Source organism: Fukomys damarensis, unplaced genomic scaffold (genome assembly GCF_012274545.1).
Source record: "Fukomys damarensis isolate Sample0158 unplaced genomic scaffold, DMR_v1.0_HiC HiC_scaffold_12, whole genome shotgun sequence".
In the NCBI taxonomy this organism is placed as follows: domain Eukaryota; kingdom Metazoa; phylum Chordata; class Mammalia; order Rodentia; family Bathyergidae; genus Fukomys; species Fukomys damarensis.
In genome coordinates this window covers 34497428-34521149 of record NW_022900924.1, presented here as the reverse complement: position 1 = coordinate 34521149, position 23722 = coordinate 34497428, and the positions used below count along the sequence as shown (strand labels likewise).

Genomic DNA, 23722 nt, shown 5'->3' with positions numbered 1-23722 from the left:
CTTTGAAGCTGTGTAGACTCCAAAATTGGTTAAGGATCATATGCTTTGCCAGATTCTGAAGCAACTTTACTTTCTGGAGTCAATTAATATTCACTCATTTGATTAATTCTAATGTTATACCTACGGGAATTGATGTCCTACAAACAAAGACGAGGTGTTGTGGCGAACAAACAAATATTTAAAGAAAAAAATTCCTTGTATTCAGCTGCAAGAAATTACAGTATCTAGAAAGGCGCGCGCACCTCTCGGTCAGAAAGAAAAACCATTCGCTGGTGAGGCCGGCAGGACAGCGTGCATCGGAAAGGCAGCCACTGCCTACCACAGCCGCCAGCCTGGGCCCTCGGAGAAAAGGCTGCAAAGACGTCTGGGGCTCCTCCAACTCAAGAAAGTTACCTCCAACTGTATTGTGGAGAGCCGTGCAAGTGAAACACAAGACAACATGCGTGGCCAGCCACCCGCTTCTGCTATCTCTATCGGATGCAGTGACCCTGTAACCCTTTAGCTTCGGGCTACAGCGGGGGTGGAGGCTGGAAAAGGGGGGAAGAGAGAGGGAGGGAAAAGGAGACACGGCCAATCCCCACCCCCAACCCCCGCCCCTGCAAAATTGCCACTAGAAGCTCAGATCGCCGCTGGCGAAACCGCGGAGGAAGCAGCAGCGATTTCTACTGGGGCTTTTCCCTCTGCACATGCAGGTTTTCCAAGCACAGTTGCCTCCTCTCCTTAAAGTATCACTAAGGAAAAAGCACTGGATCTGGAAGGGATCTCCCAACTGGGAGATTTGCAATGCAAACTTGAGAGACAGTAGGGCTGCTTAGCTTTCCCACTGACGCCACAGAACAAGGTTTTTGAGCTCGATCTAGGTAGCTCCCCGGCGATCCCCCGAGATGCGAGATAGGAGAGGTGGTTTTCCATCTCGCCTTCTCTCCCATTTCCCAGGCGCCGCGTCCGCATCACCTTCCACGCAGTGGCACCCAAACCCAGGCAGCCCTCTCCCAGGAAAAGAGCCACAAACTTACCCTCAGCAGAATAAATCCACGGAGGGAGCCCCTCATCTTCCCTCATTCCCCTTCTAATAATTCAAGGAGCCAGTTTCCACACACTTCGCCGTCAAATTCAAGCTGAAATGGTCAAAGTATTTGCCAGTTTCTAGATGCTTTTTTATTTTAAATCTCCAGCACTCAGTGATTCTTATTTCAGTATTCAAGATGCTTCATTTTTTTCTTTAAGCAGCCGCAACCCCAGTTTTGCACACCCCCCTCTTTTATTCACCCACAGACACTTCCAAAACGTCTCGATTGATCCTTTTTTTCTTTCCAGATGCTACCACGATCCACAGTCCTGGGGACCCGAAGCCACCTCCATGTAAATCCGACCATCAGGCAAGAAATACAAATGATCAAACAACGTTACTTCTTTCAGCTGCAATCAGATAATCCTACTAATCCAATAGATTTATCTAGATTGGAAATTGACCTCAAAAATGAATTCCCACCGCTGATGTCCAGTAGAACGATTTCGTAGCCTTGTTCGAGTGACCGAAAGAACTGTTGTTTCTTTCTTTCTTTAAAAAAATCTTTTTGGATTCTGGGTGCACTGCTCGCAAAAAAATGCCGAGGACCCTGGTTTTCCCCTAATATAGGTTTCTACTCCAAATCGGTGCAGAATGAAAAATGGTACAAAGCTACCCCTAGTGGCTTGAGGCGATATTGCAGGGATCTCACTTTTTTTTTTCCCCATCCCCTCGCCACACCACCCTCCCCCTCCCCCGCGCCCAGAAAACAAGTAGCTGCTGTAATAGTTAAACAAGCAGGCTGAACCAATATTAGGAATGTTATATGAATACCTGAATAAACAGTCTGGATGTTGTTCTGAAACTTCAGTGTTCCTATCTCCTCGGTATTAAAAAATTTCCCCAATGGCATTTAGAATTTAAAATGTACATTTGGGGCAGCACAGAGATTTCATAGCAAATGTATTGGTTTCCTAAGTTACTTCACTGATCAGATAAAATGCCTCAGTCTCCTTGAGACATTTTACTTTTAGAAATACTTAACAGTTTGTTTCATATGAGCATGTGTGTACATGTTTGAGATTATTTTTTCTCATTTTAGACTCTTCATGTTTATTTACCAAAGCAGACAATGATTTCTGTGAACTCCTAGTTGAAGAGCAAGATCTGGGCACTTGATAGAGACCTCTGGCTTGCTAGCCTGAATCCTTTGGAATTCAATGACTGCAAGATTGTGACAAGGATTTTTGACAGGTTTCAAAGAAAAAAAATCATGAGAGTGAATTTCAGGACATTGTTCTCCTAACAGCAGTAACAAATTCTCACAAGCAGTAATAACCAACAACCTAGCACCTTTTGTAAAAGGGAGATTCTGAATGTGTAGAACCAGGAATGGGCTGAGATTCTACATTTCTAACAAACCATTTGATCAGGCTTTATCAGGGGCCTAATCACACAGGGAAGATGGATTTACTTTCATGCTGTTAGGTTTTGTAACCATAAAAGTTGGAAAACCTTTCTTAACTGATTAAATTCAGCCATTTTAGTGTATGAACTGTTAAAGAGTCCAGAGACTTTCTCTCTATCACTGATTTCAATATTAATTGGTGTTATAACTTTGAGCTGACACTTTTTTGCTTATGGTTAATTTACTTATTAAAATTCAGAATAAAAATACATGTTCCTGGATAAAAGATGACATTTTATAAATTAATATATAATACTAATAATTAAAATTAAAATTTCATTATATATTTCAAGGAACTTTAAAAGTTAATCCTAAAACATGCTTGCAATAGCAAAGAATAAAACTTTGTCAATACAATCTGAAGAAAAGGATTCAGGCAATTTCCACACAACCTACTAAGGCTTAATGCAATGATAGCAGTTAAGGATATGTAAATTTTGTTCAGAGACAGAAATCAGTTCAAAGAAACATAATAGGGTATGATATATGTGTTTGTCTGTGTCTGTCTATCTCCACGCACTAATGGAATCTTGAGAAGTAACAGGTGGCATTAGAGATTAGAGAAAACAGATTCATTGTTCAGACAATGGATTAAGGATATGAAAAAGTGATGATTCTAGATTTTAACTTGATTTCACACTTGAGAGTATATTGAAGGTAGGTCAAAGGCCTAAAGATGCAAAGAAAAGCTTTAAAACTTTTCCAGGAATATAGCTTTATGTTTTTCAGTAGATAGGAAGAGAACAGTTTATTAAACAATCTGTGTTTGTAAAGGAAAAAATTCTAAATTTGTTATATTAAAATAAAAATAATGTACATCCAAAAAATCAAGATAAGATATTTTCAATGCAAGAATTAGTGCCCAAAGTATGTAAATGTTTCTTATGAATCTCTTTTAGAATTTATTATGAAGAAAAAGGGGCTAAGGAGTTTGAGTCAATTGACAGAGAGGATTCTCAATGTCCAATAACCATTTGAAAAAAAATATTCAGTCTCCCTAGTCATTAGAAAAATATATGATAAAATGATGTGACATTATTTCACAGTTATGAAGTTACAAATCTATTATCACCAAATATAGATGAGTGAAGAAACCATGTAAAATGAAACAACTAAACATACAAATGCTACAGAAAGCACTTTAGCAATAGCTGAAACTGATCACATTCTGAAATCCAGCTTTTTACTCCTAGAAATATCCATTGCAGAATTACTTGAAAGTGCAAAAAAAGGAAATAATCTAAATGCCTCTGGATAAATAACTAGACAAGGAATTTATAGAATATTCAAATACTGAAAAATTAGAAACAGTAAAGACAAAAATAAAAGTGTCATAGCTTCTTGAGTTAGTGTGGATAAATTTCAAAAACATGATGTTGGCCCAAAAAGCAGAATGTTGCAGCAAGAAGCCTTAGAATGATATTATGTATACATAAAGTTTAAAAACTTGCAAAATAATTATATCTATTAATTTTGATCACATATATAGGAAAAATATATCAATATTCATGATAACTACAAATATCAAAGTCAGGGTGTAGATTGCCATTGGGAAGGAGCGGGTACATGGAACTGAGAACTCATCAAGAGAAGTTTCACCTATATTTTCAGTGCTTTATTTCTCAAACTGAACTCTGAACACGTTTATACAGTGATTTAGATTTATTTTTATGCATGAAATATTTCATTAAAACGAAAGAATTAGAGATGATAATTTCAGTGAACCCTTACTGCAGTATCAAATTCTCTAATTGGAATAAGCAAATGGAGATGTGAAAAAACAGTATGGGATTTCAGTTTCATAACATGCTTTTTATAGAGAATTTTTTTTTAATGACACATTTCTAAGAAGCAGAAATGGATTTGGTGCTTATTTATTTCTATAATGAGTATTAGAATTCCTATCTATCAAGCAAACAAAATTCACCACCTAAATGAGAGAAATATGCTTGAAATAGAAAAAAATATAACCATTAACTAGCTTTTTCTTGTATTTTCCTTTGTCCTTGCATATATAGTAATAGGGCCTCTGAAACTGAAACAATCAATTGATCATGTTCATGACCGACTAACTAGAAGGCACCACAGCCAGAAGTAGCTCCAAGCCAAACTACAGTACAAAGAAAATTCTTCTAGAATATGTAAAATATGTATCTGAATTCAAATAGGGAGACTGCTGATATGAATTATGAGAAATGGAAATCTCATCCCAAAGTCACTAGATACTATTTTTCATAATCCACGAAAAGTAAGAGAACATGTCAAATATTAGGGAAGAATTTTTAGAACTCAATATTTGAAGTACAATAAGCAGATAATATTTTCAACTCACACAGGAGTCAGGAAAGATGCCTGAATTAATTGTAAAGCAGGCGTGTTTCAACTATTCAGAAGAAAGTTCCTGGGAAATAACCAAGGCAGTATTGTGCTGAGAAGCTGTGAAATGACAATTTGATTTCCTTTGATGATAGAACAGACAAGAGGGATGAAGTAGATGTAAGTTTCTAAAATTTGAAAAAGTTGACATATTGGTTAAACAATCACTTAGTGAATATCTCCTGCATACTGGGTAAAACCCATAGTATATCATAGGAGAGCTCACTTTGAACAGGCAACTGTTACAAATCTGGTTTCCATTGCTAATTGACATTGATTGTCAGTGATTAGTAGATAATATGTTTTTCTTTTTTATTTTTCCAGTACTGAGAATCAAACTCAGGACCTTGCCCTTGCCAAGCAGGGGTGACACCACTGAGCTACATCCTCAGCCCTAATAGATAGTACTATGAATTAGTATATCAGCATCCAAATTAAACAGGTATCAGATATTGATACAGAATTCAAAGTTCATTTTGAATGAATTTGTGTTCAAACTGGATTTATGGGTTAATGTACTCAATAAAGAAAGAAGAGTAAAAAAAATAGTTATAAGATGGGGAGGTGTATCAGAAAGAAAGTTGGGAATAAAGATGTGAGTCAAATTCTAGTGATTTGCTTATCAGATAAGATAGAATTTTACTCAGTCTTGATTTCCTCATGATACAAATGAGTAGAAAATTGTTTGACTTAGTAGGTCAAACAATGAAAATAACTGTTACATCTCCATCCTGTATACATTTACTAATTTCTTCAGAAAAGGAAAGAAATAGGGAAGGAAGTAGCAGATGAACTGTGACTAATAGTGACAGTTGAAAGGCAAGGACTAGCAAACCTGACTGCTGGAGGGGATTCCGTTTTGGACGGCTTCACTAAAATTTCTGCTCTCTTAAAATCATGTTATGATCATACATCCTATGTCAGTATCCCTACCAAATAAAAATGATTGGTTGATTAGTAAGAAATAGATCTTTTGAAGAAATAAATAGCATGACTCTATTAACAAACAGATAAGCTAATGTGTGATTATTGCCTTTAATAAAAAGGAATTATTACAAAAAGAGATGTTTTGTGGGTTTATTTTAATAAATGTACCAGATCAAATGAGTTTAGTTCTAGCTGATAGTAAATATGTTAATATGTTGTGAGAGATTAGTGTTTAATGTCTGAAAAAAAGCAATAATTTACAAGCTACTGTAAAGCAGATTTCCAAAGCAAGGCCAGAGGAAAGATATTCTTCTACTATCCTCAGCACTCCCCTGATGTGCACTCGTGTTAAGTGCTCAAGCTTTGAATCTAAATAAGTAGCAATTGGGAATTATAAAAGACATAAAAATTTAAAATGTTGCAACATTACAAGGCTAACTATTGCAAAGGTGGCTATTTATGAAGAAGTTCTTTCTACAGGGAAAGATATGCTCACACAATCCTGCTTAATTAGAAAAGACTACTTGAAACACTTGACTAATACCGAGTATTTCAGGTATGCATTCAGAGAATACACCTGCTTGGATGCTAAATATACCAGATACACCTTCATATTTCATGAACTTGAAAAGTGGTAATGGAAACCAAGGAAGCAATGATCAAGACTAGATATTTTAAGATGAGGCCACTTAATCTCTTAAAAACTTCCAAGTATTGGTGCTATTTTACTAATAATCAAGAATCTGGTTTGTTTTCTTTTGGCAAAGCTCTCTTTTTTAATATCTATAATTTGCACTGATATTTAATTGGTATAATTTTAATTTAAAAGGTATATGTTTTAAACTTCAAAGACTTTAGTTGGTGATAGTTTATTATGAATTTATTTTTGATTATATATGGTTTTATGTAAAATTTATGAAATAACATAGCTCTTATACTGATTCATTAATCTCAGGACTAGTTCTTGGGCTATTTCAGTTGATTTTAACTCTCTCATATCATGAGTGATTCTAAGTTATTGCAGAAAAATCTAGGATGAGTTAAATTACAGAAAAATCAGCTTAAGTATTTCTTTAGTACCAAAAATATATGATGAGAAGAAAATTGCCCTACTGAACATCATTCATTAGAGTTTATTATAGAATATTAACATATTATGCTTCCAACATCAGCAAATTTTACAGTAAAATTTGATCTAAGTGTGGGAAAGCCACATGAAAATTAATTTCCTGTAGTTCAAGCTGGAAAAGGATTTCTTAGTTACATCCCAGTAGCATTGCAATATCTCACAGACTTGAGGGGGACATGCTTTCTGAATAGGATTTTATGCTAACTGAAATTACAAATAAAGTAACCTGTTTATTCATTATTATTTAATAAATGATTTCATGAGAATATTCTACCTGTTCTGAAATATTTAGTTCTACTTTTTCCTAAAACATTAAATAAAACATAGTAAAATGGCATCTAAATGATGGGCCCCTCTGTCTTGTCTATCTATCATTATATTTTATTACATATATTTGCCTTTTTAGATAATTTTTTATTATTTATTAAACTAGGGAATATTGAACAATGTTTCAAAAGGAAAGATTTTCCAAAAATCATTTGTTTGTGTTTAGAGTTTGCTTTTTGTCTGCATGTGAGTAAAATTACATCTGATAACCTGAAAATAAACAGTAAAATAATGTAACTAAATAGAATGATAAAACCATGTTATACTCAGTGCATAAGAGATTGTCCAGCCTTCCACCTATCTACTCTAAAACATAGCCTACCCATTTTGGTGTTTTCTAAATGATTTTTTCAAAACTTTCCTAGAAATAAGCAAGCAAATAAAAGCTTTGCCAATAAATTGTATTTTAACTCTTGTACTAGGAGGGACATAAAAAGATAAAAAGTGAAAATTGTTAAAAGTGGTTGCTTCAGTAAATTTAATTTAGAAAATGACATCAAAACAGCTCAAAGCAAGTTTAGGTTTAAACTCCAAAATTAAGAGACTACCAAAATAGTCATGGTGGGAGTAATTTTTTTTTCTGGGTAATACATTAAACTATATCACAATTCATATCTTGATCAATCATAAGGACCCCGAATAACTTCTTATGCTAAGCTATTTAGGGCAAGCCCAAGAATACAAATGGCTTAACTAAAGTCACAATAAACTCAAGAAAATTGCTAAATGAGAAGCCATTTTGCCATTCCATTTTTGACATGATGCTTTATTGTTGAGTTGTTCGTATTACAATTGCATTTGTTTTAAAATATTTGACCACAACTAAGCTTTAAAAATTATATTTACCAAACAATTAGAAAAGGATATCATTAAATATACTTAATATGAAATTTGTAATGTTTCTCCCAAAGATACCTGGATCCTATTCCCTGGAGTCTGGGTCTATGTTATTTTATATGGCAAAAATATTTCATAGATGTGATTGATTTACATATCTTGAAATGGAAAGATTATTCTGGATTATCCAGATATACCTATGCAATCACAAGGGGTCTTATTAGAGGGAGGTAGAAGAAGATTCAGAATCAGAATGAAAGATGTGATAATAGAATTGATCGGAAAAAGAAGGAATTTGAAAATGCTTCACTGTTTGTTAGCTTAGAAGAAGCAGGGCAGCATTACAAGCTAAAGAAAATAGGTAGTTGCTAGGCAAGGGTTTCCAAAAGAGAAAATAGCGCTTGCCAACTATTTTAGGTTTCAGATTTGCTGTAACATCAGATAATAAAGTTAAGTTGTTTTAAGGCACTAAATTTGTGGTAAACTGTTTCAGCAATGATAGGAAATAAATACATTTATTTAAGATATTTTGCAGATAAATAATGTTATTCATAAAAACATAACTTAAGACACTAATTTTTTAGGATCAAACTTTGAAGAAACATTTAGAAAAATCAAGATAAATCAAATTTAATAATACATTTTGTTTAGCCTGATAGAACAAATATTTTATTATTTCAAAATGCACTCAGTATTAAAAATTATTAATGAAGTTTTTTAAAACTTTTCACAACATGTCTTCAAAACCTAAAGCATATATTAGACAAATATCTTAATTTGGACTATTTACATTTCAAGAGCACTATTGCCAAATATAGCTCATGACTACAGACTACTAGACAGTTCAGTTTAAATTGATATAAACAAGTTAATAAGAAAATGTCAGGGCTGGGGATTTAGCTCAGTGGTTCCACTGCCTATCTCACAAACACAAGGGCCTGAGTTCAATCCCTGGTACCATTTAAAAATAAAAATAAAGAAAATGGCATATATTATTCCATAAATACTTCTAGTGTTCTAGATTAAAATCATAAGGATGTAAAATAAAATTAGGATGGTTATAGAGACAACTTTCTATGAACTTGGCACCCGAAAATTATATTTTAAAAAGATATCAAAAGAGGAGAAAACATCCTTAAGTATTTTAAAAGTAAAAAAATAAAAGATTATGATTACCTAGTGACACTGAGTTGGCTGATATTTGTCAAAAATTCTAATGATCATGGAAAGATCTCTGATATTTCAAGAACAAAAAGACAGCCAAGAGCGGGATAAGAATAACATTGCTTGAGGCCAGCTACACCGTTTGAAAAAATGACCTAGAGAAAAGAAAAATGATTAAACTGAAGCTTCCAATTTCTCCATAGAAAAGAGTGATGTTCCAACTGGGAAAGCATATGATAATGAGGAAATGATAATGAAGCCTAAAGATTTTTAAAATTAGTTATAACATTCCATCCACAAGTCTGTTCACCTAATGTACAGGACTGAAAGTACTTGAAAATGTATTCTTGGGTCTGATTATCTGTTATATTTAAAGTACCATAAAACAAGACTATGAAAACTCTTAATGGTCCTGGTTTTCAAACAAGTTTTTAGAAACTGAAGCTTACAAACTTGACATTGACTAAAATTCTAGAACTGATTCTCATAAGTGTTCACAAACTATATGGAAGATCAGAATAAATGCTTTATTAGAATTACTGGAGTGGCAGATCAAAAAACTGTCACTTGCATTATCCTGACTTCAGCTATGGCCTTTTATAAAAGCCACTCATAATTTTCTTGAGGACAAAATTGGTAAGGGTGAAATGATAGCACAGTTGCGTAAATCCTTTGAGCAGCTAGTCTATTGTATTCAATATTGTAGCTTTTTGATACTCTCTTCACTTTTCTTTGTTTGAGTATTAAAATTTGTAAAGGAATTTGTGTTCTGACTGCATCTGTCAATTAAGCAAATTATCCTAATGGTGTGTATGAATGAGAAGCTTTGGTAGGAATCTGTCTTAGATTATAGACTTTTAAACAGATTGTTCAAACCATCAACTGTTTGGGGAATTAATGTTTTCGATGGCACTTTTCAAATTAGTTATTAATAAAGAGTTTTTCCTAAATTACCTAAATTCTAAATTAATTCAATCAAATTTTAACATCTAGCTTCTCAGTCTTCTTTGCTTCAATAGAGAAATTAATGTCTCCTTATATTTGGTTTACTCGCTGCTATACAAACCTTTCTGTTTAATTAATCAACCATAATTTTGTTATCAAAAAGGATTTCTTATTGACAGTATTTAATTGAATTATAAAACCTCACGCTATAGAGTACATTTAATAAAAGCTTCAAATTAATCTAATTTTAAAACGAGTCAATCAAACCACAGTCCAACTTCAATCTTAATTTTATTTGTATACCTTTCAAATGATTTTTTTATGATATAATAGCAAGATTCTTTCGTATTTTCAACTCCTATTACTACCACAATCAGTAAAATTATCTTTTAAATCCTCCTTCCCAGATGTATCAAGAACAAAACCAGGAAGCTAATATAGGAGACAAAAACAATAATAATATCAACATGCCAAAGAATAAGATCTAAGGGGGCTGGGGATTTAGCTCAGTGGTTCTTTTGCCTGCCTCATAAGTGCAAGGACCGAGTTTGATACCCAGGTACCAAACAGACAAAACAAAAACAAACAAAAGAAAAGATCAAAGGATGACATGCCTCTCTCTTGCTTTCATTCCCTGTCACTCTCTCCCTTTGTATTTTCAATATACATAATGTTGTATTATTATAAAATAGATTGCTAATTGTTGAATATGTTTAGTTAAATGAATCTATTTAATATATAATATATTTGTATCCCCATTTAACTACTGCAAAACTAAAATTTTCACCTACTTGTTTGCTCTTTCAGCAGGCTTGAAATCATGCAAATTTAATCCTAATAATAAGAGTGATGTCAGTTCCAGTTGTTGACTACATCATCTGTGAAAAATATACTTGATTCTTATACTTACATATGTCTTTCAAGTGGGAAGAGTGCATATAATTTTGTCGATTTCTATACTACAGAAAGCTGAAACTCAGTAACATAAAGCAATTTGGTGCAACTGACCATGGAAGAAAAGAAAAATCACACTGCAGTTGAAATCCAAGTCTCCTGTGCTTAGTTTTCATTGTGAAGGACACAGGTGAGATGTGTCCCCAAAAGAGAAATCACTTCTCGGTGATCAGATGCCCCACGTACAGCTCAAGGGTCAGGGATGATACCAGGACTTGGGTTAGCTTTGGCTACTCTGTATCACACAGGGCCAGTATTGCTAACTGCTTTAAGGAGGAGTAGAAGGCAGGAGTGCCTTCTGTAGTGAGATAGCATGATTTCATCCTGAGTGAAGCTGAGTATATACCAAGTCAGGAAATACAGGAGAAGAGCATTAGTGAACATGCAACTAGGAAGAAGTTAGCAAAAATTCTCCTGTAATAAATGACTGGGGAACAGAATACACTGTGGTTACCCAGGACAAGTTTCTGGGTTCCTAGTAAGAGAACTAGTTCACCTGGTTATCTCAGGAAGGGCAAGTGTTTAAAACCTTAAATGAAACTAACATAGAAATTTGTAGCCAGATGTACCAAGGGAGCATGGTCAGTAGAATTTGACAGCAAAGGGGTCAGAGAAAGTCTGAGAAGCAGATCGCAGAGGACCTTGTAACAAGATTCTTTATCCAGGAAATGCGGGTGACACCAGGAATAAATTCTGGAATAAATTGTTTCACAGCTGAATGTTTCTGCTAGTCTTCTCACTTTTCTGCTTTCCTCATCCAACTTCCCTCCAACTTACACACTAACTCCAAGACAGTCTTTTAGTAATACAAGTTGGTCAAATTACTCCTCTAACTATTGTCAGAATTTGTGGTTCTTACCATGGTTGCACATTGAAATCTAAGGACTGAATGACACTTAGTTAATTAGATTATTCCCTCTGAGTCATAATTTCTGAGAGCAAATATTCTTTTCCTTTATCTCCAATATTAGAATGGCTGTAATATTTTTGGAAAGACATTTTTTTTTTGTTTTCCTCACTTCTTCTTTCCTCTTTTCTCTTTGGGTAAAGAGAAATCTCTTAATACATGCCTCAATTCTGTCAGGGGAAATGATAAGTATTAATAAGAGAAAAGGTTGGTGGATTTGCAAATGCTCCATTAAAACAGCACTAAGAAAAAAAATATCACCTACACTTAGTTTTCTAGATCTATGTAGGGGACATACTATGAACACACCACACACACACACACACACACACACACACACACATTTTCACATATATAGAAGTATATACACATATATATTATTCCAATTTAATAAATGCTCCTAACTGAATGAATTACTCTAGGTAACTTTCTGGGACTCCAAGTTACCTCCATTTTACAGTGAAATATAAAATAATTATAAATATTATTTTTTCTTTTAGGAAACCTTATTCTGATAAATCTTTAAAGCTAGGGAGAATGTTGTCCAGCATAAAGATTTTTATCTCAGTTTTAAGTAAAGGAACTTGAGTCAAGAAAATATGACATAAGAAACATGACATCTCCTTTAAATAACCAGAAACTTTATGCCAAGATGCCAAGGGCATCTTTTATATAAAAGATTCTCCAAACATAAAAGAATCTTTTAGCATAGCTGATATTTTCCTTAACAATAGCAGTCATTTATAAATCCTTTACAGTTTGCACTTCAACATTTTAATTTTATTTGAACTTTAGAAAACAAAATATTTGAAATAAGAAGGCCATTGATATTTGGTCCTTTTATAATTAAAATTAACTGAGAGGAAATTTGACTTCCTTATGGCCACACAGAGGCTGTCAATGGTACAAATCAGACTCTTGGACTCTCAGTCCAATGCGCTTTTTAATAGTAAGAATTGGCATGAGATACGGAAAGACCTAAGATAAATTATTTCTTATAGCGCTCAAAATATATTTTGTGGATATAAATATAAAAATCTCACATGAGCCAGGTATGGTGGTGCTCAATTGTAATTCTAGCATTTCAGGAGTTTCAGGAAGGAAGGCTGCAAGTTTGAGCTCAGCCTGAACAAGTTAATGAGTTACCAAAACTCTGTCTCTAATACATTTTAGCAGCACATATCATAATGGATAAATCTGGGAAGCAGCCCTCATGCCCACTGAATGTGGAATTTTACATCCAATGGAATACTATGCTCCCACTAAGAAAGATAAAATTGAGTCTTTTGTAGGAAAATGGATACTCTTTGAGACCAAAATGTTAAGAGAAGTAAGTCAGACGCATAAATTTAAATATCTCATAGCTTCTTTTATATAATAGGCCCAAATTATAAATAAAGAGCAAAATAAAGGAAGAATAACAGGAAGTAGAGAGATAGTTGTTTCTCAAGTTGCAAAGGAATCAAGAGATGAAGGGAAAGGGAGGGAGTAGAAGGAAATGAGATGAAAAACTAATTTAAGATGTGTTATGTCCATGTACTAACTCCACTCAAGGATTGTAAACATTATGTACTGCAAACATGTACTACTGAATTTAAAAATTCAAAATTTATAATAAATAAATATACATATGCATATGTATATGTATATGCCCACAGATGTGGCTCAGAATGAAGACCCTAAAATAATCCCCAGTACTGAAAAAAATTACATGAAGTCATAAACTACTAATTCAGATAAAAACAGATCTGGTGTATTAGACATGAAGCTGACAAAGGACCACTGTCCAACCCAGGGATATCCCCTGTCCTCACCGTAACATCCAGAGTAGGCCTCCTAGGAGCACTGAAAAGAACTTGGTTCATTTACAAAGGAGGAAGTAGACATCTTCAAAATCAGGTGCTTTGGCCAACTTCAGCAGCTCATGAAATTTTAGATCTCTTGGTTCCTAATCAAATGTTCTTTCCGTTATTTTAGTGTCTCCTATAATCCACTGTGTGTGCATACAGACTTCTAGCTAGCCACTTGTTTTCCTGCCCAGCCATCACACCTGCCACACATGACTTTCTAAGGATCCTGAGCTACTTGAGGGATTTCAGTTCCATCTTAATTTTTCTTATGCATTTGTCCTTCGCACATGGCTCTTTTCTGTCTGAATGGCTGTCCCTGTACATGTCCTGTCTTCTAGTCTAGAACATTTATAGTTTCCTTGGATTATGAAATCTTTCTTTAATCAGCAGTGACTTTGGCAAACCTTCTAAGAGACCACTCACCTACTTCACTCCTCACAACTACCCTGCACCTCTTAGAATGACCAGTCCCAGCCTGGGTCAGGGCCAACTTTAGTCAACCTAACTTCTGATTACCTTTTATCACTAATTGCTCTTTGAGGAACAGTCTCATTTGCATTTTCTATTTTTGCTATCCAACAGTTTGAACCTGTTATGTGTTGTGATAAACATTGCTGAGAGAAGAAATGCAAGAATGAAAGAAACGTTACTTGCCAAGTAATTTCTTACAAAAAGCATAACTGTGGGACTGTGTGGCATATATATCTCAGAGAAGTGCACTTCAGTTGAACTGGCTGTAAATTCTATATCATATTGCCAGAAAGAGAAAGCCATGATGCTCAGTGGCCACTGATTTTCAGTTCAAAACATTTCCATTACCCTGAAAGAAAAGCCTCGAGAGTTACTTATATTAAATTGTTGCCTATATGAAATAATTTACATTCATAAATTTGAACAGCAAACAAGAAACTGTAGGCACAGGAGAAAAACCAATAGCAGCAAAAGGAAAGATTAAGTAAATAGAAAAATAACGAGAATGGGGAAACATTTGTTTAGAAAGAAAAAAAATTAAATTTAACTTATTTATGGAAATCGAAACTACTACTTTAGAAAATACTCCTGGCTTCCTGAAAACACAACTGTAAGATAATGGAGACTGTTTATGGAGTTTTAATGTTGAAATAAAAAATTAGAATCTCTAAGTAATCAAATGTACATGGCTACAGATTAATTCAAAACTGAAAGATGAAGTAAAACTCTCCCATGTTAGAAGTAGTAAGTGATAGATTATGAAGTAATATTACATGAAAGTTTACAATCTTGAGTTCTCCCTTAGTTTCTTAAGATGTAACAATTTCCTTAAGCCTAATAGAACATTTTCAAGTAGTACATAGTATTCCCATTCAATGATAAGGTAAATTAATGTTATTTATGTAAAATCATTTTTATACTTTTAAAAACCATAACTTTCCATTGTACTACAATAGTTTTTACCTCAGGCAAAAAGCACTGAGAAAAATATACCCACTATTTAAGAAATAAGTTCAGGAAACCACATTTTCTTCTGAAGCTATTTTTATTTCTGTAATTAGTTTTTTAACAGTTTTGATTTTTGGCCAAAGGATATGAAATTTCAGTTAGATAAAAGGAATGATTTCAATAAACCTGTTGTGTAACATAAGGACCACAAAATAAAAATAGCCTTCTTTGAAAACATGTCTGTAAGATATTATAAATATTAATTACAATTTATTATACATTTTTAAACTGCAAAAAATAAATTTTAAATGTTTTGTCACAAATCATAAGTATGTGAGGCAATGCATATATTAATAGCTTGATTTAGCCATTGCACAATATATACTACAAAATGCATGTGCATACCATAAATATAAATGATTTTATTCTTGAATTTAAAGACAAGAAAAATGATGGTGATAATTCATGATGTATCTCAAATTATTAATTGTCAGTAACTTTATTTAGCTTCATAACTTAAAAAGGAAATATTTACTTTTTCTTCTATTGATGTGTGGTACTTAAACTTAACAATTTATCCTTCCTAAAACAAAATTATAAATAATAAAAATATGCTGATAGAGTATTTAGGTAACATATGGTAATATACTTGATAAGCCTTATTAAGTGATTATGCAGCAACATGAAAAAGTTCAATATTTAAAGTATGAGAAAGAAACTGAATTTAAAATTAAATTTGATCTATGATCACATTACATAAATTGTATAAACTTGAATTTAAGAATTTTGAGGGCTCAGCAGCACCACACCTGCCTGGCAAGTGCAAGGTCCTGAGTTCGTTCCCTGGTACCAAAAAAATTAAAATTAAAAAAAGAGTATAGGGCCAGGGATGTAACTCAGGGGCGCTGAGCCTGCCTGGCAAGCACAAGGTCCTGAATTTGATCCCCATACTGGAAAAAATTAAAACATAATAATAAAAAATAATTTTGAAGGAACACATAAATATTAAAATCTTTTCTTTGAGTGTATATTTCTCTTATTTCTATTTATTTTAATGAAGCTAGTACAATAGATTTTTCAAAAGTGAACAATAGAATTTGTTGTCTTTCCAATTAATGTATAAATTTATATGTTTAGAGTGCTATTGGCTATTATCTAATAACATAATGCACATATGTTTTGTACACTCACTTTGAAGTCAAATATAGATTCTGGAATGTGTTAAACCTTCCTTCTTTAATTTATCTTATTTTTTAAGTGTCAGTCATTAGTGTAGCAAGAGAAATACACATGTGTATCCATTACAGTTTTCGTAGTTATACATTCAGGCCCACAACTTACTTCTATTAAGCACCAAAGTTAAACAGATGAAAGGAATAAATGCATTAGCAGAAATAGATGTTGCTCTCCTGTAACAGGAAGGAGGATAAATGAGGTCCTGTGAAGGTATAGAATCAAACCATTTCCAAACTTTTCTTCTATACTAGTGTCATCTCAGGGCTTCATTTCATATCAGATTATTTCATCATACTATGAGATGATAGAAGATAAATCCATTTTTTATGTTTTCAAAATAAAAAAGTTTTAACTCTTCCATTCTATTTATGTATTCCTTTCTGGAAGAAACCCATCTAAAGACATAGCATGTGTAAATCAGCCTACTGAGTGCTGGGGATAAGGCAATACCTGAGACATAGTGTGCCCTTGGAGGAGTTACAGTCTAGGAGAGAAGACACATACTCATAAACTGAAATGTGTCAGTGTGATAAGCGCTGAACCAGAGATATTAATAGCGTGCAGAGAAGGAGAGGTTTATCATTTGTAGGGTGGAGGTGAACACAAAGATAGGAAACTGCTTGAGAAATGCAAAGAATAGGGAGGGGTAGGAATTAATTAGCTACGTGTTGAGGCCGAGTGTGATGCTATTGTAAAAGGTAAATAATTTCCCAGTTTAAGGACGCCGCAAAGCTTCACAAATGAGAATCAAGAAAGAATCCAATTTTGCAGGCATTGTTTAATTCCCAAATCATTTAGTCATGATTTGCATAAGGGTTGTCCAATTACAAATGCTTTGATGACCTACTAACCCATATCATTAACCAATTTGTTTGAATGCTGTTGAAGTTGAGGTTAGGGAAGGTCAAGAATGATGACTAACAGTGAAAGCCTAGGGGGACAGTTGGGATCTGCACCCTCAATTTCCATCCTGAACTATTTCCCATTGAAACTATGGTGCGTGAAATGCATGGATCAGTTAGCCCATTTACTAACCAATATGTGAATGGACATTTTCAGGCTCTCTTTCGCCTAATTTAAAATAATGAAGTACCACACTGTAATAACTATCTGGCATCTGGCACTCTAAGTGCATTAATTATACACCTGCATCTCCCATTATACCTCACTCTTTCATAGGATGATCTTTATGTAATCCCCTTACTCTTACACCCTCTTTTTTTCTCTGAATAATTCTATTGGAGTTTTCAGAGGATGAGCATAGTGAAGGATTAAATCTCCACTCCCAATTAATGGAAAATTGGCTTAATTCACTGAATTATAATATGCTGAAAACAGCTTTAATTGGCATTATTTTCTTTCATTCAAAGGAAATGCTCTTCAATACCCACATCCATGGTCTTAATAAAATTCTCATTGTAACATCTGTTTCATCTTCATTCAAATTAATTCTGCTCAATTTGAAGTCATCAGGTCTGTCAGAACATTGCTTTCTGTCAAAGTACCTCAGTGGTAGCATGGGTTGTTTTTTCTTTATGTGGCGCTACATCTAACCAGGAATCTGAAGACTATGGAACCGTTCCCTCATTCCCTGTGGTGAGCGATATATTATAATTTCCCTCTTTATCCCCTAGGTAAAGTGATAAAACTCCATCTGTGAAGAATTGCCTACCTTCTTATGTGGTCTTTTCGTCCACCCTATACCCACAATTACTAGAAGTAAGAACTGAACTTTCCAAAGCCACCCCAGTTCTGCGCCTTCACCTCCCTCATGGGAAAATGGAAGTTCAGCCACCCACACACTGGGCTTTCGTAGGGTTTAGACAACAGTATTTTGCTGCTCAGCTCCCCAATCTCAGTCACTCCTGTTACACATTCATTCAATCTTCCCATCCCCACTCCCGCTGCACAATATATGTGCTCACTTCCCATCCACTCAATCTCCCATCTACAAGGCAGCCAGCCTGACTCTGATCTCAGGGATGTGGAGTAACCAGGGCCCACTCCTGCAAGACCAACTTCCCAAGAGTGACTTTCCATGTTTCCCTCCTGCCTTTCCAACCCCAACCATTGACCCAGCTATTCCCCTTCTAAGTAACCTCCCCAAAGAGTTAAAGTCCGCATACCACAGTGATGTATGCGTACCCATGTTTATGGCAACACAACTCATAGTAGTTAAATCTTGAAAATGTATTTTTTAAAATATGGTATTTATACACAATGGAGTACTACTCAGCCCTAAAGAAAGGTACACTCATGTCATTTTACAATGATAAACGCACCTTGAGACCATTATGTGGAAGCAACTCAGACACGCATTTAAACATCACATGCTTTCTCTTATTCAATACATTTAACATACAAAATAAAAGGGAGATAGGAAAAAAGAGTATGAAAAATAAAGATAATGTAATCCAGCATGGACAATGTATCTAAAAGTATACCTTGGCTTAGTATAATTGTCTTACATGTTTTATAAATTCTTTGTACTATTAGTCTGTTTTTCGATCTGTATATATGAGGAGGGAGGGAAATAAAGAGAATTGAATGTCATGGACATCTATCAACTCCCTACAATGAACTTAATCCTTATGTACCGTAAAGAGGTATTAATAAAAGTTAAAAGAAATCTTGGCCCCAACTTTTAGACTAAAAGCTCTATGAAAAGAGGAACTTTTGCTTATTACTGTATTCCCAGTGTCCATCAAATAGAGATGGTTACTAAATACTCATCAAAGGAGAGGACACAGGTTCCTTATGAATTCCTGTTATCTTACTGCTCTCTTCTAGAAGAAAATCTGGGGAAAGCATGAACAAATTAAAATAAGGCTATATAATTGAAAATATGTTAGGTTACTTGAGGCCATCATAATAATTTTAAAATCCTTGTCATTTATAAAATAAAGATTAATTTTAGTGTTTGTCATATTCTAACAGAATCTAGTAGGGATTCTGCTACTCACAGTCACTCGGAGATTCAGAGTAATGGGGCCTGAACCTTTTTGTGAACCCGCTACCTCCAAAAGAGTTTAGAGTTCACCAAGGAAAAAAAGAGCATGGGGAAAGTACTCTACTGGAGTCACGATAAAATTATATGTTAGCATTTTCTTATATGGCCAAATAAAGTAATATGATGATATTCAAACTGGAAGAGGACATAAAAATGTAACACCCACCATTGTCCTAAGAATTGGAACTGTTAGGGAAATCATGATTCACAGAATTAGTAAAAAATTCTACTTTACTTACATATTAACTTCCCAAAGAAGATCAAAAGGGTTCTATGTAATACATTCCTTCTTAAACAACACAGATGAAGAAAAATTATCAGTATTTGTTACTTATCTCCGGGCCCTGTATTGACCTTTCATTCAGGTTTATAAAAACACAGGAATTGAACACAAATCCGTATCAGTCATAGGTAGACAGTGTGTTGATAGAACAAACTTTAAAAAAAAAAATTTTTTTCTACGCATATGGAACAGACAACACAGTGTTCGCAGGAGTTTCCCTGGTACGTTCTAAAGCAGCAAAGAGACCACCAGTGTATCCTCGACACAGAGTTACGGAGAGGGACATAGATGGAGCCAGATAGATCAAGTTAAGCCTAGTTTGCTATTGTAGGGATTATTTTATTTTATTCTGGGAAAATCGTAAATCATTTGCGGGATTTTTAGCACATTAGTAGAACAGTAAAAGTAAATTTTATTTTGTAGAAATTTGATGTGCTGCTGCATGGAAAGTAGAAGGGTAGAAACAGAATGACCAGAGAGAAGATTGATGCAGAAATTCAAGCTGTTTATGGCTTTAACTGGGGTGAAACTGAAGGACAGTTAAGAAAGGGATGAGATTCTTATATATTCTAAAGATTAATCTAAAAAGATTTCCTGAGTATGAGGTTGTAAAAAAATAAGAGCTGACTCCAAGACAAATGTAATTCTGTGACCTTGTTGCAGATCCTTGTCACATTTTTAAAGGTGTTGGCAAAATGTGAACCTGTTTGAGAGCAAACAGATACAAGTAGATCAATACAATCAAGAGCTTCAGAAATGCTAAGGGCCCAGAAATAAAAATATTTATTCCTTTCTTACTTTTCAGCAATAAATTTAACTTTGCTAGTTCTCTATGACATACAAACTTGAATCATTCTTTTGGCTTTCAGGTAGTTTTATCTATATTTAACTCCTCTTGGCCATTCCAACAGATATATTTGATTCTGAGTTTCTCACGGAATGTTTTACTTTTTTAAGGCAGAGTTGGAGCATGTCTGAAAGACATCGTTGATGATCACCAACTAGGAAATGTACGCATACGAAGGTTACTGAGGATCAAACAATGAGTGAAGATCACGGCTGAAAGATTAAGATGATATATATGATGCGATCTGTAGGCTGCAAAGTGCTACATAAACTTAAATTCCTACTGTGTCTACTGATTGAATTAAGTTCACTTACAGCATTCTCCACTGCCAAGACACACGCACCATTTAATCCCTGTTGAACTTCCACAGACCTTCCACAAACCCCAGCATCTGGATAACCTGAGCTGCCTCTTATTCTGTGAACACATATCACCGTGGCTAGCCTTTATTTCACATTCTTCTTGCTGTTTGAAATGTCTTTCCCCTTCCTCACTCTTTAAAAATCCCAACTGTACTGACATCCCATGGCCTAAATTCTCCAATCCTTTTGTCACAAGTTTTGAAAGCATAAATGAAAGTTTTAGAGCATTTTTCTGCAAGGTTTTATACCCTTCATGGAATAAAAATTGTACTGACCTTGTTAACGTAGATGTTTCCTCTCTCATTATAATTCCTTTCAGGTAGAGGTAATAAGTAATCTCTATATTCTTTCCCACCTCTAATTTAAATTTTGATGACATATGGGCTCAATAAATTGAAAAATTTAGTGATTCAATTGGTGAATATTCTTCCAAATATTTATTTATTTAGAGCAATGCCTCCTTTCCTTCGCACTGAAAAATCTTCACCCAATATTTATCTTATTAAGTAGCTCTGGGTGACTAATTTTTATTGATTTTATGTTCTTGTCAAACATAGTTAGCGTCTACTATTGAATTTTCTAAATTGAAGTTTTAAATCCCACGCTGTTAGTTTCCTTAAGAGGATCTTGAGAGAGGTAGAGGTGCACAGCTATCGTGACCTCCAACTTTGTTTTTGTCAGAAGGTAATCAACCTTTCAGATCAGATTTTAAATAAGGATAATAGAGAGCTATGGAAATTCAGAGTAAGTAAATATTCAAAGGAATAGGCAGATAGTAGGTGTCAACATCACATCTATATAAACAGTCAATCCATACTGTGCCAGAGACAAAAAGTTTTCAGAGTAAAGACAATGTTTCCTCAGATACAAATTTTCTAACAGTTTGACTTTTACAGAAGGATCCAATAATGGCTTTTTAAGAGAGCAGCCCTTCCTAAACTGAAAATCTGGGAGACTAACTGAAGTTTGCGGATTCCATTTTGGAGTGGCAGAAAGCTATTCCTGGGAGAAAGTACTTGTTGGTTCTTGGGTATTGTGGATTACAGTGGGAATGATCTAGGCTTCTTTTTAATGTAACACTAAGAAATAGAAAAGAAAATAAAACCAAAAGCTAACCTCCGTGGCAGATTATAGTTGGTAAATTGGAATATATTTTAGCACCTTTATTTTTCAACCTAATACTCCATAGCAATATGTGATCATATCTTCTTAAAAATGTACATGATGATTCCATGTAAATATTTTGGTATCTATGAAATGAAAAAGCCAAGAATATACAGGACTGAACAGTCTCAAAAGGAATTTCCCAGAGGTGAAAAATAAGTGTTCCTACTGTCTCAAGATACATTTTTTTGAATTTTGCAAATTTTGATTTATCTAACGAATAAACCTAGATCATTCCCATTTTCATGGATGTAGTGAATCTTGAATCATTTTGTAATTTATAATTTTTGCTTGTTTTTATTTTCTTGGAGTTTAGGCAACTACCTTCAGCTTTCTGTAAGTTTTACAGATATTTATAGTTTAACAATATGCAAGAATATACCTAAAAATCTAATCTTAATTATAAAGGTTTCTAAAAAACTAGCACTGCCTAAATCTGACAACAGAAGCTACAACAATTAAGGAATTAGCAACAAAATTCTGTAGATTGTTTAAATCCACAGGTCTAAATGATACCTTAGTTTTCTGTTTGTTCTTTTCTTATTTCTTCTACATTTTTTCTTGTCTCTTTCCTCTTTCCAGATATCTTTTTGAACCTCCACTTCTTTGCTTCATTTTACATGGTATTTGTCAGACTGCTTTTTATTTTATACCATAATCTACCGCAAGAAAATATACTGTATTGCAAACCTAGAATAATCTGTTAATAATTTATCATATATATAGTACATCAGTTTTATAAATTGTGTGTATATAACTAAAACAACAATTTAATGAAATAACAGAGAAATTAACTTCCTTAACCGATATTTTCAGTTAAGTGAACTCCTATTTTAATTTTGTTGGGTTTTTGTTTTTTGTTTTGTTTTAATTAATTTTATTGGTGCATTTTAGGTATACAGTATCATGGCATTTATCATTAGAAATTTGCACCTTCTCATAATCTATCTTGGTTCTTATTTTTTTCCCCATTCCCCTGCCCTCCCTTCAACCCCTCAACCCTCCTCCATTTACAAAGGCTTTGTTTCCATTCTTCACTTCCCTCTATCCCTAATCCCTCTCCCTCCCTTTCTATTTTTTATTAAATTGCATTATTACAGTTTTGAATTTTTATGGATAGAAGAAAAGTCATTTATTAAAAACCTGGCCAAGAGAAAATTAGGTTATCCCTAAAATCAGAAGAAAATCTACATTATTACTTTCCCTAATAGGCAAATATATTATTTTCATGAAAAAGAATACCTTATTATTATTTAAAAATCTACTGCTATAGGGCCGGGGATTTAGCTCAGTGGTTCGGTGGCCTGCTTTGCAAGCGCAAGGACCCAAGTTCAACCATTGGTACCAAAAAAAAAAACAAACCAAAAATCTACTGCTATATATTTCTCATTTCACTAGCCGTAAAATTATATATAATTCTAGCATTCATAAAAGATAAAACCTACATTAAGATGAAATTTGCCTTTGTATTTAAGTCTCCCTCTCTCTCATTATAAATATATATATAT

General features: G+C 34.0%; 1 protein-coding gene across 7 annotated transcripts in view; it reads right to left on the bottom strand.

Annotated features, from left to right (window-relative positions):
• The window catches only part of Nlgn1 (neuroligin 1), an 818097-nt gene that overhangs the window by 653505 nt on the left and 140870 nt on the right, over positions 1 to 23722 (bottom strand). For 5 of the 7 annotated variants that reach the window (XM_033762525.1, XM_033762524.1, XM_033762528.1 and 2 more), the window contains exon 1: positions 1017 to 1631. The exons of the other annotated variants lie outside the window; for them this stretch is intronic. The gene's annotated coding sequence lies outside the window, so the exon portion shown is untranslated. Of the gene's footprint in view, positions 1 to 1016; positions 1632 to 23722 lie in introns of those variants that run through there. 7 annotated transcript variants of the gene reach the window in all.